We start from the raw sequence: 13765 nt of genomic DNA on the forward strand, positions 1-13765 counted from the left end.
TTAGCATGAAACCCATGAGAATGACTATCAGAAATTTTTTTCTTTTTCTCGAGAAATTCAAATAGGATGTAATGAATCAACCAAAATAGGATCAGGTATGTTCTGATTAATAGGTTTCACAAAGATTAGATTAGAGAAGTTCTGATGAATATTAGAACGCAATTAATCAACCAAAATAGGATTAGGCATGTTCTGATTAACAGGTTTCACAAAGATTATTTTACCCTGATAACTAGACGAACCCTTTACAAATCCTAAGCCTGTTTTATCATTCACACTCTTACTAATTTTTATCATTTTATTCAATCTGACTTGTCCACAAGTAAAAGCAATCAATTTCTCTTGTGAGTTTTTCAATTCAATATCAAGAAATTCAATTGTAGATGATAAGCGCAGGATATTTCATATTCGATCCCTTAAATATGCATAGTTAGGACCTTAGTTTTGGTTTTATCTAGGTTTTATACTTATTTTTGAATATTTGCCGTTTTATAGGCCATTTCCCAATGAATAGGACAAAACCATGATTCTGGAGCTCAAAGAGAAGTTCCCGAAGCTTATAGAGATATACTAAACCTTTCGAGATCATTTTGGAGTTAATTTGGGGTAGTTGAAGAGATACAGGTGCCAGAGCTCGAGCACAACTCTTTGTGCTCGAGCACAATTGAAGATATTAGAAAATTTTGGCTAAGTACTTTGTGCCAGAGCACAAGCCCTTTATGCTCGAGCATTTTCCAAAATGTTGGAGCACAAACACCCATGAAAAGATGAAAAGATTAAAAGTTCCAAGTCCTAGAGCTCGAGCATTGGCCAAAATGCTTGATCACAAGCTTTAATGCTTGAGCACAAATTTGAGAAATTTGAAGAATAACACTCGAACACTGTGTAAGTAGAGCTCAATCACTAATTAGCGTTCGAGCGCTATATCAATAGGGCTCGAGCGCCATTTTGCAAAATTAGTTAAGTATGGGAAAGAAAGACACTTCGATAAAAAATGCTTGAGCACAAGCTACAGAGCTCGAGCACAAAATTTTTTGCTTAAGCATTATTGATCCTGGAAGTTTCTTTAAGTGTAAGATTGATATTAAAAATGTCATTTTTAGTTTCTGACGGGCTCAGATGACCCCAGAAGTCCTAAAGTCCATCTAAGGATGAGTATGACTTAATTTATCCTATAAAGAAGATGAAAGGTCACAAGGAAATCAACTTTTACACTCTTGTAATTTTCACATCTAATGGTAGCTTTTAGAGTTTTGGAGTTCTCTTTAAAGAATGAAGAAGAAGATCCCAAGAAGAAAAGTTGTAGCCAATGGAGATGCTTTCTACACCAACAACGATAATATCCTCCATCTTTGTGAGTAGCTAAATCTTTTCTTAGGGCATTGAAGTAACTCGAATTCGAATAATATGGTTTGATTGTTCTTTAACTTTGGGAATTTTCATTATTTATGTATTTTAATTGCATGATTATGAGCAATTGACTTAGGATTTCTAAGCAATTTGAGTTTTAATGAAATAAATTGATTTTGATGAAATTAATATCCTGTCTCAGAATTGATTTTATTTTAATCAAATCAGAACTATTCTTATTGTTTGAGATTGGCGGCTAAGGGCTTCTCATAACGATTTGAATAATGATTATGCAATAGTGCTTAAACTATTTTATGAATAAATGTTTTGATAATCTATGCTTAGGGAAGACAAATTATTCTGCAATTTAGTTTAGAATAGTTAGGTAGATAATTCGTGCTAACCAAAGATAGGTTATTACTTAACTAAATTCATGATTTAGCCTCTTGAAATTAAATTAAATAGGATGTTAATTCATTTAATTCTTAATCATGCATAAATATTGAAATCCCTAAGGTTGAAGCAATTAATCATATTATGAGGTTCGTGGTGAAGTTAAGCCCTAAGTATTTCTTTTCTTAATCTCAGTCTTTGTTATATTTGCTTATTTTTACTTTCATGTTATTGATACACAACCCAAAACAAACAAATCTTCTCTCTAAATTAAATTAGCAATTGATTTTACACTTGACAATTCACAACAGTCCTTGAGGTTCGACACCCTCAACATAGCCCTATCCTACAAGGATTAGTACTATTGTTAGTGGTTTTTACTATTGAAAATAGACACATCAGTAGACTCCAGAGAATCTTTCAAAGAGCTAGCTATACTTACTTTTTCATTGAGAGCAGAGATGAGTGAATTGCGTTCAAAAGCTCTCTATTTACCTTCATCAATTTGTTTTCTCAATTTATCATTCTCTTATTTGGCTTGAATAAGTTCATTCGGTAACTTTTTGATAGCTAATTTAACTTCCACAATTTCTGCAAACATCTTTTTCAATTTTTCTTCATCAATCTTATCCTCTTGAACTTGTTTATCATAAGCTTCATTATTTTCATCATCTGTAATATCATAATCAAACAAAGTAATAACATGAGGACCTTTTTCAAGAAAAGTAACAAAAGAAAAATGATTCCAATCATCATGAGATGATTCATTATCACTAAGAGTACAGTTCTCAGAAACTGAAACTTTCATTGTTTTTCCTTTATTCCTATCCCTTTGATTTTTCTTAGGACTAAGACAAATATTCAAAGTGTGACCTTTGCCACTATAGTTCCAGCAAGTAAATTTAGTTTCTTTAGATTCTTCCCCTTTATTTTCATTCATTTTAAAATTTGAACCCTTGTCAAAATTTCGAGGTTTGACCCCATGGCCATTCCTTCTCCTTTGTTTTTGCAAAAACTGATTATATTGTTGAGTCATAAGTGCCACATCTTCATCGGAATTATCATCAACAGTGTTATCAACTTGAGTTGATTTTAAAGCAATATATTTTTCTTTTTGAGTTTGACTAAAATTCTGCATATCAAATTTTTTAAAAGAACCCACAACTTCATCTACTTGAGCACTAGACACATTACAATGTCCAGTGATAGTTGATACCCTTATCTGAAATCTCTTAAGGAAAGATCTCAAGATTTTCTCACAAACTTTCTTATCACTAACTCTTTTGCCTAAGTGACAAAGTTCATAAATAATTTCAAAGAAGACTAAAATAAAAATCAGAAAAGGTTTCATCTTCTTTCATTATAATGATCCCAAACTTATGAGAAAACATTTGAATTTTGGATGCGTTTACTTTCAAAGTTCCTTCATGAGTAACTAGCAAATTATCCCAAGAAGCTTTAGCAGTTTTACAATTAGAAATTCTAATATATTCAGATGCAACAATAGAATTAATAATTGTTTACAAAGTTTTTCCATTAGTATCATTATGCTTAGTCTTAGTCTTAAGTGCAGTGAAGGTGAAAATATCCTTTAAAACTTGAAAAACCTTTTTATCTATAGTCTTTTCCTCAGTCAAATGTGTACAGCCTATCTCACTATTGACCCTAAGGGCAATCTAGTAATTTTGATGATCGCAAACCATTAATGGTGTTTTAAGGACTAATGTTTACTTTGAGTACTTGTGATAGGTATAGCACTTTAAGCCCTCAAATGAAGAAGTAATCGAAGGCATGTCAAAGTCAAGTAAAACTCATTTCATGTATTCCAAGGATAGAGATAATGAAAAGGATAAAGCAATTCAAGATATTTGATCTTCAAGTCTCAAAGAAGAAACACCATGTAATGACCCGGTCATTTTCCTTCCTTTCCCTTTCTCAGATTTTCACGGATTTTTTTTTTTTTTAGCCGTTGATCTTTTCATTTCTGAGTTCGGCTTTTCATCACTTAGTATCATCTTGAGTGCTCGGGGATGGTTTCCAAAACTCTTTTCCTTGGATTGACGACTTCCTTTGAGGACCGAGTTATTTTCACATTTTCACTTTTGTGACACTATTTACTTTTCGTCTTTTTCCCGTTTGTCACTTTGTTGGCACAACCTCACTTTTCATGCTTGGATTTGATTCCAGTTTGGTATGCATCCACGATATCCAAATTCCATGCTATGTGTATTTTTACTTTTGTAGAAAAGCATGCTAGTTGTGTACTTTTTTCCTTAGGAGTGTGGATGCATACTTCTTTGGAATATTTATTTCTTTTGGGGTCATTTGTGTAATTATGTAAAGTAATTATTTTTCATCTTAGGGATCATTTTGCAATTTAATTTGGAAGATATTTTCAAAAAGGACCTTTTTGTAATTTCTGAAAAAGTGTGACAAGTGTCACACTCTCATTGGTCTACTTGTTGGCATTTGTGTGGGGACACTTTGATGCCTTAAGGTGATGACATGTGGAGGGTGGAGATTCAACCACTTATTGACTTAGGATAGGTGCACTTGTTGGCTTGGATGGTTGACAAGTGTAGGTTTAGGATTAAGCCTACAATGGATGCTTGGATAAGTGACAAGTGTATGCTCCAAATTAAGTCTTGCAATTATTTCTGGGCTACTTTGGAATTATGCTGTTAAAGAAGGGTTTTTGTGCAATTGACCAAACTTGTGTGTGTTGACCATGGTGCTAGCTTACATAGTGAGTAGAGGATCTCTATATCCCCCATTCACTTTTCATTTCCTCCACACGTTATAGTATCTCTCTCTTGTAAAGAAAACCCTAGCCACCATTAGAGAAGCTTGATGCTTAGGCCTTGACCTTGATTTTTGAGGGCCTTCCACTCACCTTAGACTTTAAACCTTGGGAGTCAAAAGTTTCCTCTCATTCTCCTCTTCATAACCCTTGAAGGGTTTGCCATTTTGAGCTTGTTTACCTTGGATTCTAGAGAGACACTTCTCTAGCGAGGTAGGGGGTGTTATAATTTATTTTCTAAGTGGTTTTACTTGTTTTTGCATGAAATATAAGTTGTATGCATGTCTTTTGTTAATTTGAGAAATTAATGATTTATCATAGCTTATATATAACTCATTTTTGACTTAGTATATGGCATGGCCATGCCTTGATCATTGTTATATATTAAATTGGGATGATTTAAATAAGTTTTCAAATCTACAGATTTAATGAATTTAATTTGATTTAAATTCTAGTTAATTGTGTTTTGCTTGTATTCCATTTTAGACTTGATATATGGCATGACCACGACTTAATGCTTGTTATATATTAATTTGAGATCATTTGAACAACTTTTGAAATCTAAAGATTTAATTGATTTAAATTAAATAAATTCTATTTGATGATATCTTGCTCATCTTGCACTTTTGATTTTATATATGTAATAACCATGCTATGTTGCTTAACATATGTTAATTTGAGGTTATTTGGAATTGATTTGAAATCTAGAGAATTTAATTATTATTTTTTTAATTAAATTCTATCTAATGGCTCCATGGTTCTACTTGTGTTTTAGATGTTGTTTCTATATTCAATTCATGGACTTGGACTTGTTATGTATTCACTTTGTTGTGTTTTGAGTACTGGATAACATTGTTGTTATATTTATATTTATGAGAACATGTTTTCTTTATGGAATATATTGTTGCCTTGTGTAATGTATTGCACACTTTGTAATTGACATTATATATGCCATTTTAGATTTAAAACTCTAAGGCATGGATTGTGTGGTTTCAACCTACTTGTGCATGGGAGGTGATTTCGTGCATTATATAAATTATATATAAGTTATGAACTTATTTGGTTTATTTTGGAGTTTTGGGACATTGTTACAAGTGATATGGCTAGAGTTTGACTCTAGTGCAGGAGGTATGAGTTTTCCCCAATTGAGATAGTGTGCACTAAGGTGGTCTTCCCAGTGGGTTAATGCCAGAATAACCGTATTGTTCTTGGTTCATTCTGAGACGTGATGTCCAAGTCTTCCACTATTTGATTTCGCATTCAATTCCAAGTTGACAATTATGTTTAATTGTGACTTGTGGTTTTGGCTATTGGCGATTTAATATTGTTAAGTATATTTGTGCATTATGATTTTTAAGGAATTATCACATGTTTTTTATGTTGGTAAGTACATCTATGCTAAATTGTTATATTTAGTTGTTTTTGCACTTTAGATTTCAAGTTGATAACTTCAAGAATCTATGTCTTGATGTGTTGTATTAGAAATTCTAATTATGCTAGATTGTCATATTTAGTTGTTTTTGCACTTTAGATTTCAAGTTGATAACCTTGAGAATCTATGTCTTGATGTGTTATATTAGAAATTCTAATTACGCTAAATTGTCATATTTAGTTGTTTTCATATTTTAGATTTCAAGTTGATGACTTTGAGAATCTATATCTTGTTGCTTTGTATAACATGTTTTTATGTTGTTTGGAATTGCATGAAGGATGTGACTTATGCTAGAAATGACCTAAGTAAGCTTAGGATGCTCCCTGAGTCTCTCCTTGACATAGACGTTAGGTGGCGTGACCCCTTTTGAATTGTTTCAAGTTAATGTAAAAATCTATAAAGAAATCGAGTCTATACATGCTTATTCTCTACGAGTAAACTTGTTTACTCACCCCGAAGTTACTGGGGGTTTTGTTTAGGTACAAAGACTTGGTTCATGATGTTCATCATTGCTTGGATGATGGTGGACTTGAAAGTTTTAGTTCTTGTAAAGATTGGTTTGAAATGCTACTTGTAGCTTTATTTGTCAAAATGGGTATTTTTGATTCTAAACATGTAATGTGTACATAAGTACACACTTTACTATGTATTTGACATGTATGAGATGAGGCTGGAGGCCAATGACATGTATTTTGTATCCTATGTAATTTGTGACTTCAAGAAATATAATGAAATCATTGAAAAATGCCAAGTTATTGTTTCGCCATGGTTGCATCGGGTGTGGGAATTCCATTTTGATTCTTTCATAGGGTCTCATTAATCATGCATGAAGTGTGGCCAAGGGCCAAACGTTCATTTGACTCCATTTTATGATTTTAATTTTCAAAATTTTCATTTCAAGTTCATTTTCGCCTTTTTGGCCCTTAGGGAGGTCGGATTTTGCATCGGCGGTATTTTTAAGCCGTGGATCATTGTAACGAATCCTAATATGTAAGTTACATCTGTGTGCATAGTTTTTTTCGGGAAAAAACTCTTTTGTTAGTGAAATGAGCCTCCTATGGACTCATTTCACATTTTTGTTGAAAAATCTTGCTTAAGGGTATTTTGGGAATTTTTTAGGGAAATAAATTCCGTTCTTGACCCCATCACATCGAAAATGTGATTTCAAGGGGAGTTTCTTCACGAAATTTTTCTGAAAAATGTCATCTTGGTCTCGAAAACCACATTCCAAACTTATTTTCTGCCTTTTTCTACTGTTTCTGCTGTTTGGGTTCAACACTGGTTGGGTTGAACCGGTTCAAGAATGTTAAACTAGTCCAAGATGTCATTTTTGGTCCAGTGTGGGCATACTATCCATGTTGAACCTGTTCAAGAATGTTGAACTGGTTCAAGTCTTGCAGAATCATTTTGCAGGTTTAACTTTGGCCTTCCAACTTTGAACTATTGTAACATCTTCGTTTCAACTCCGAATTGGTCCGTTCTTGAGTCTAAATTGACTGCGTTGAAGTAAGCTTTCCAATGGTACTAATTTTTTGGTTTTTGATTCTTCTCTTTGATCAAGATATACGTGTTTTAGTGAGAGGGTGTCAGTTTTGGTTCGAACCGGGATAGGGTTCATTTGGGATTTTTTTTCCTTTGGCCTTGGGACTTCATGTGAAGTTACTAAAAGATGTTTTAGGATGTTTTTGATTTCATTTGACTTGCTGGAAGTCAAATTCCTTCCTCTCAGGGTAAAATGACCATTTTACCCTTGGTCCTTCTTTTGTAGGGTTTTGACACCTTTGTCTTCGTTTTGCTTCCGTTGAGTTTCGAAACTCCTCGAAGGGCCATTTTTGTGCCTTAGGGATGATATATATCTCTAAGGACTTGTTTTTATTTTGCTTTCGCATTTTGGATCTATTTCGGGTCATCACACGACACACTGGGTTGAAAAATTCAGGGTCGTCACAGGTGGTATCAGAGCTCGTAGGTTTGAATACCTTGGACGATGGATTTTGGGTGCATATCATGCTTATGTTTCCATCCTTTATGTGTTTATATGCATCATGATAACATGTTTTGGTTTGATAACATGTTTATATGCCTATGTGATATATGTGGCATGTCGTTGTTTAACATAATTTTATTCTAATATAAAGAGCATGACATATGATGTATGCTAGATTATATTTGTATATGCATAACTATGTTATATATTTGCCATGACACGGGTTTAGTCATTGAGGCACGAGTTGAGGTTGATGGTGATTGTAGTTATAGTTTCGTGGTAGTGTAGGTTGTTGTCGACCTAGCATTGGTTTTGAGGTAGGTGGAGAGGCACCTTTTGTTTAGGCTCTCGTGAGGTGAGTCATTTGGCGTTGCCGTAGTGCGAGATTTGTTGGTTTTGGGCCATGATGAGGTTATGGACCTCTTAGGATCCTTGGTTGCTCGGGATGATTCCTCTGGGATTGCAATTTTCATGGGTGGGTACGTTTATGGGCTGGTGCATGGCACTGTTATGCTACTATACTGGCTAGCTATAATTGCAGTTCGGATGGAATCAATGTTGGTTTTGTTTGATAGGCGTTGCCTTTTTGATTGATGATGATGATGATTATTTTGGAGATAGTCGTAGTGATTGATTTGGTTGTTGTTGGTATGGCTATAGTTACCATTTTTTTTGAGTTCTCCTTGCATGATGATGCTTTTGGGATCAAGTAAATTGATTGGTGATTTAGGTAGAGTGAGTATTGCGCTGTTAGTGTCACTTGGAGTGTCACCTCTAGATTCGGAGATGGATTGTTAGAGTCTTACCATTGTGGTAAGGGCTCACGTTTGTTTTGAGACAGGTTGTTGTCATCTTGGTTTTTGGAGTCAGTTTATGGCTAGAACTGGTCCTTCCTTTTTCCTAGACACTCTAGGACACGATGTCTATATGGTTTATTGTTGCATCATTTTTATCTTCTGCAGTTTCGTTTACTACCATGTTAGTAGTATGATTCATGATATTGTGATGCATGAGTAGGTAGAAGTGTGTCCATATTACTTTCTTGTTGTGTAGCATTATCATGCCTTCTTTATATGCTTAGAGATGCCATGTTGTTACTGTACTTTAGTGACATGATTTTCTACTTACGTGGAGACGTGCTGCATATACCCTTGATTTTATCTATGTGAATAGATTTACCTTCTTGGTAGTTGCATTTCTTTATTATTTGCATGACTTCTATGTTTAGTTTTCCCTTTTTGCTCCCTTTTCGTAGTTGTCGTGTTGACATTTGTGGGGAAATAAGGTTTTCCCTCTTTTCTTGGTTTGAGTAAGGGACTTCACAAGGAGTGAGTCTCTTCTTTTCGTTGTGTTGTGCACAGCTTTGGGGTTGACTGGTCCATGCGGAACACCATTGTTGTCTTGAGTCCTTGGTGAGGATTTGGTTGATGTAGGGGGTGAAGTCTTTGACATTGTTGTCTTTCATCTCAGAGACAGACTTGTGGTGTTGTCCTTCTTAGGACTGGTGATTTCCTTTCTTTCGTGTTTTCCTTGGGGGAGTTTTTGTCGTGGTTGTTGACGGAATTGAGGTGCTCTGAGTGAGTTGATTGGTGTGAGATCATTTTACGGGAACTTGTGTCTGATCGGTTGTCAATTATACATCAACCTTTGCAATAGCACAAATCATTGTAAAATAGGGCTATTGGTCGGGTAAGTTGAACCACTGGGACTGCTGGTTTATGGCAACCTAAGTAACTAGAATAATCTTTTAGAATGATAAAGGGGTTTATAGAGGATTTGTTGGATTGTCACTAAAAGTAGGAATTAAAATGTGCATAAATTGAGAATGCAAGGGAGTACGAGACAAAGACAATAAAAAATGGTAGTTAGGGAGGTGAATCCACTACCTATTAATAAGCATGCTAGGGCATGATTTACTTTGGGGAAATAACATATATAAATGACCATAGAATATAACAACATAAAGTAGCTATATTACCTTCAAGAAAATTATGAAATCAATATGCAAGGATAACCTATCAAAGCATTACATGTTTTAGTTACCTAAACTAAGACACAACCTTAGATATGCTTGCTAAGCCATAGATCATCAAGCCCTTAATCTCATAATAGGAGCACATGAAATAGAAATCAAGAATAACCTATCAAAGGAAAAACCTAAGCAATAGATTGTCAAACTTCCTAAAAATCATGCCAATAAAACCATTTCCATAAACTCATCCCCATTGTCACTATGAAAATGTAGCAATATAATCATGAGAGAAAAATAATCTAAAACAAGATAGTTAACCCAAAATGATCATTTATAAGCATTGGAGTTCTTTACATAACATAAATTGCTCTAGTTCATGGAAAGATCACACATATACATTAATCCCCAAATATAAATCAAAATAGAGCAATGCTTACAAGATGGAGCTTCATCACCTCCCTAAATAGGGAGTTAGTTACCCATAATTACAAGGTATGAAGAAGAAGAGGAAGAACCACTCTCCATTTTCACACCCTAAACTCAAGAACACTTCTTTTCCTCTCTAGCCCTTAACCTCCTCTAAAATCTTGAGATATGAGATATGTATGTGAGCTTTTCCTTTATTCCAACCAAAACCTACTCACCATACCCCTCAAATCTCGAGCTCCCCCCTCTGCATCAAGCTAAGTCACATAAAATGAAGATAAGGAGACAAAAATGCTGAAAAACAGGAGCAGTTGAACTACCTTCTGTAGGTTGGCGGGCGCCTACGGGACGCCCGCGGGAGCCCGCGGAGGACTAGCTTAGAGAGGATGCTATTGGAGTGAATGGCAGGCGCCCGCGGTGGCACGGCGGGCGCCCGCGGTGGCACGGCGGGCGCCCGCGGAGGGCTGCGGGAGCTTCTGCGGGGGCTCACCAAGGCTTTGCCAAAGCGGCCAGAGAGTTGAGGGGTTCGGCGGGCGCCCATGGTGGTGCGGTGGGCGCCCATGGTGGTGCGGCGGGCGTTCACGGGAGCTTGCCTTTGCTACATTAACAAGGCTTCTTGCAAGCCTTCATCACGCCGGACCGTGGACGCATTTCCACAACGAACACTCAGTCATGACTTCACAAAACGGCAACAAAAGAAGTCAGGTCTAAAAAATGACTCCCGGACACGGCGCGCGTATTTCAACAGAAAGTTATCAAAATCGCTTCTTTGATCATTATTGGGAAAAATACCTGAAATCAGAAAGAAATACACAACTAAATTAAAATTATACATTATCCTATAATAATGGACTTAACTAATGCAAGAAAGGGCGCTTGAATATGTAATATTTGGCGTTTATCAGTGTCCATTTGATTCAGGATTTGGTTGACTCATTGTGTGAGTTTGACGCTATTTAAGGATGTCTTTTGGAAACTTGCTTTGGTTTTGGAGACCTAGATGTGGTTGACTCTTAGGAGGAGTTTTTGGAGGATCGCCGTTGGATTTAGCCTGTTTGTGGAGTTTTCTCATCCTAGTTATGACTAGGCATAGTTTTAAGGAATCGTAGTTCCAGTGGTTGTTTGTGGATTGATGGAAATTGAGGAATCTTGATTTAGCTTGGTGTTACCAAGCACGGTTTCGAAAGATTCATATTGTGACCTTAGTTGTCAGGATTTGGATGTGTGTGCCACTTGGTAGACTTGTATTTTGAGGATTTAGTTATCCATGATAGGGATGTGGATCTAATGTTTGATTATGGTGTGACCGTGTAGTTGATCTGTTTCAGGGAGATATGAAGGACTTTCGATGAAATGTCTTGTAGTGAGGTTTGTTTTGATTTCTGGAGGTTTCGACTTGCTTTTCAGGCTTTGGATTCTTGATTGATGTTCTTAATAGGAGTATTTTGAGACGTTGGAGATGTTGGTTTTGTTGTATTGAGGATTGAGACCTTAAGCTAGAAGGTACCTGTAACATTTCTGTCAAGATTTTGAGAATGGCCGGGATGTCGATGTCTTTGGACCATGTCTCAACTCTTGCGGAATACTGGGTTACCGAATTGCTTTTTGTAATGATGATTTAGGACATTGATGTCATTTGTTTCGAGAGGTTTCATGGGTAGACCTAGTGGGGGGCAGGTTATGAACTAGTGCCTTATATTGTTATGCTACCGTACAAAGTTGTGTGTTGTGGGCGAGTGCTAGTGACCATCGATGCTACCTTATTGACAAGTAAGTGTGGGCGGACACTAGGCACTGTTATTGCTACCACACATTTGAGTACATCGTAGGCGGGTTCTGGTCGCCATTCGTACTGCCACGTTGTCTTTGTTCGGTACCCTGATTTGATACGCGGATATTTTAGAGTTCTTTCGGTGGTTGTTTTTAGTTCCTTATGGTGGATCTTCAGGAGGGACACTTTCAATTATTGTCTTCTGTTCTCTTGCTTGACCTTGAGTTTTGTGCGTGAGTTCTGACTTGTTGTGTGGTCGCGTGGTCACTTTCCTTTTGAGTGGTTGTCTTATCATGAGCACGTGGCTGCGAATGACATTGGTTTGTACTTTATCTTTCAGTTGTGGGATTGCTTTTGTAGCATGATGTGTGGGATACTCGGAGATGTACTCCGTAGTTATCCTACTTTTGCCTTTTGTTTTGTTAGGGCTGGATTTCGGGGACGAAATCCTTTTAAGGTAGGAGGGTTGTAATGACCCGGTCATTTTCCTTCCTTTCCCTTTCTCAGATTTTTACTGATATTTTTTGTTTTTCCGTTGATCTTGTCATTTCTGAGTTCGGCTTTTCGTAACTTAGTGTCATCTTGAGTGCTCGGGGATGGTTCCCAAGACTCTGTTTCTTGGATTGACGACTTCCTTTGAGAACCGAGTCATTTTTCACATTTTTACTTTTGTGACACTATTCACTTTTTGTCTTTTCCTATTTGAAACTTTGTTGGCACAACCTCACTTTTTGTGTTTAGATTTGATTCTGGTTTGGCATGCATCCACGATATCCAAATTCCATGCTATGTGTATTTTTATTTTTGTAGAAAAGCATGCTAGTTGAGTACTTTTTTCCTTAGGGGTGTGGATGCACACTTCTTTGGAATTTTTCTTTCTTTTGGGGTCATTTGGTTAATTATGTAAAGTAATTATTTTTTGTCTTAGAGACCATTTTGTAATTTAATTTGAAAGATATTTTTAAAAAGGTCCTTTTTGCAATTTCCAAAAAGTGTGACAAGTGTCACACTCTCATTGGTCCACTTGTTGGCATTTGTGTGGGGACACTTTGATGCCTTGGGTGGTGACATGTGGAGGGCAGAGATTCAACCACTTGTTGACCTAGGATAGGTGCACTTGTCATTTGGATGGTTGACAAGTGTAGGCTTAGGATTAAGCCTACAATGGATACTTGGATGAGTGACAAGTTAATGCTCCAAATTAAGTCTTACAATTATTTTTGGGCTACTTTGGAATTATGTTGTTAAAGAAGGGTTTTTATGCAATTAACTAAACTTGTGTGTGTTGACCATGGTGCTAGCTCACAGAGTGAGTAGAGGATCTCTATATCCTCCACTCACATTTCATCTCCTTCACACTTTATGTTATCCCTCTCTTGTAAACAAAACCCTAGCCACCATTAGAGAAGCTTGATGCTTAAGTCTTGACCTTGATTTTTGAGGGCCTTCCACTCACCTTAGACTTTAAACCTTGGGAGACAAAAGTTTTCTCTCATTCTTCTCTTCATAACCCTTAAATGGTTTGCCATTTTGAGCTTGTTTACCTTAGATTCTAGAGAGACACTTCTCTAACAGGGTGGGGGGTGTTATAATTTATTTTCTAAGTGGCTTTACTTGTTTTTGCCTGAAATATA

Source organism: Cornus florida, unplaced genomic scaffold (assembly GCF_030987335.1).
Source record: "Cornus florida cultivar Cherokee Brave unplaced genomic scaffold, ASM3098733v1 CherokeeBrave_3.0.0_Hap2_Chr04, whole genome shotgun sequence".
NCBI lineage: Eukaryota > Viridiplantae > Streptophyta > Magnoliopsida > Cornales > Cornaceae > Cornus > Cornus florida.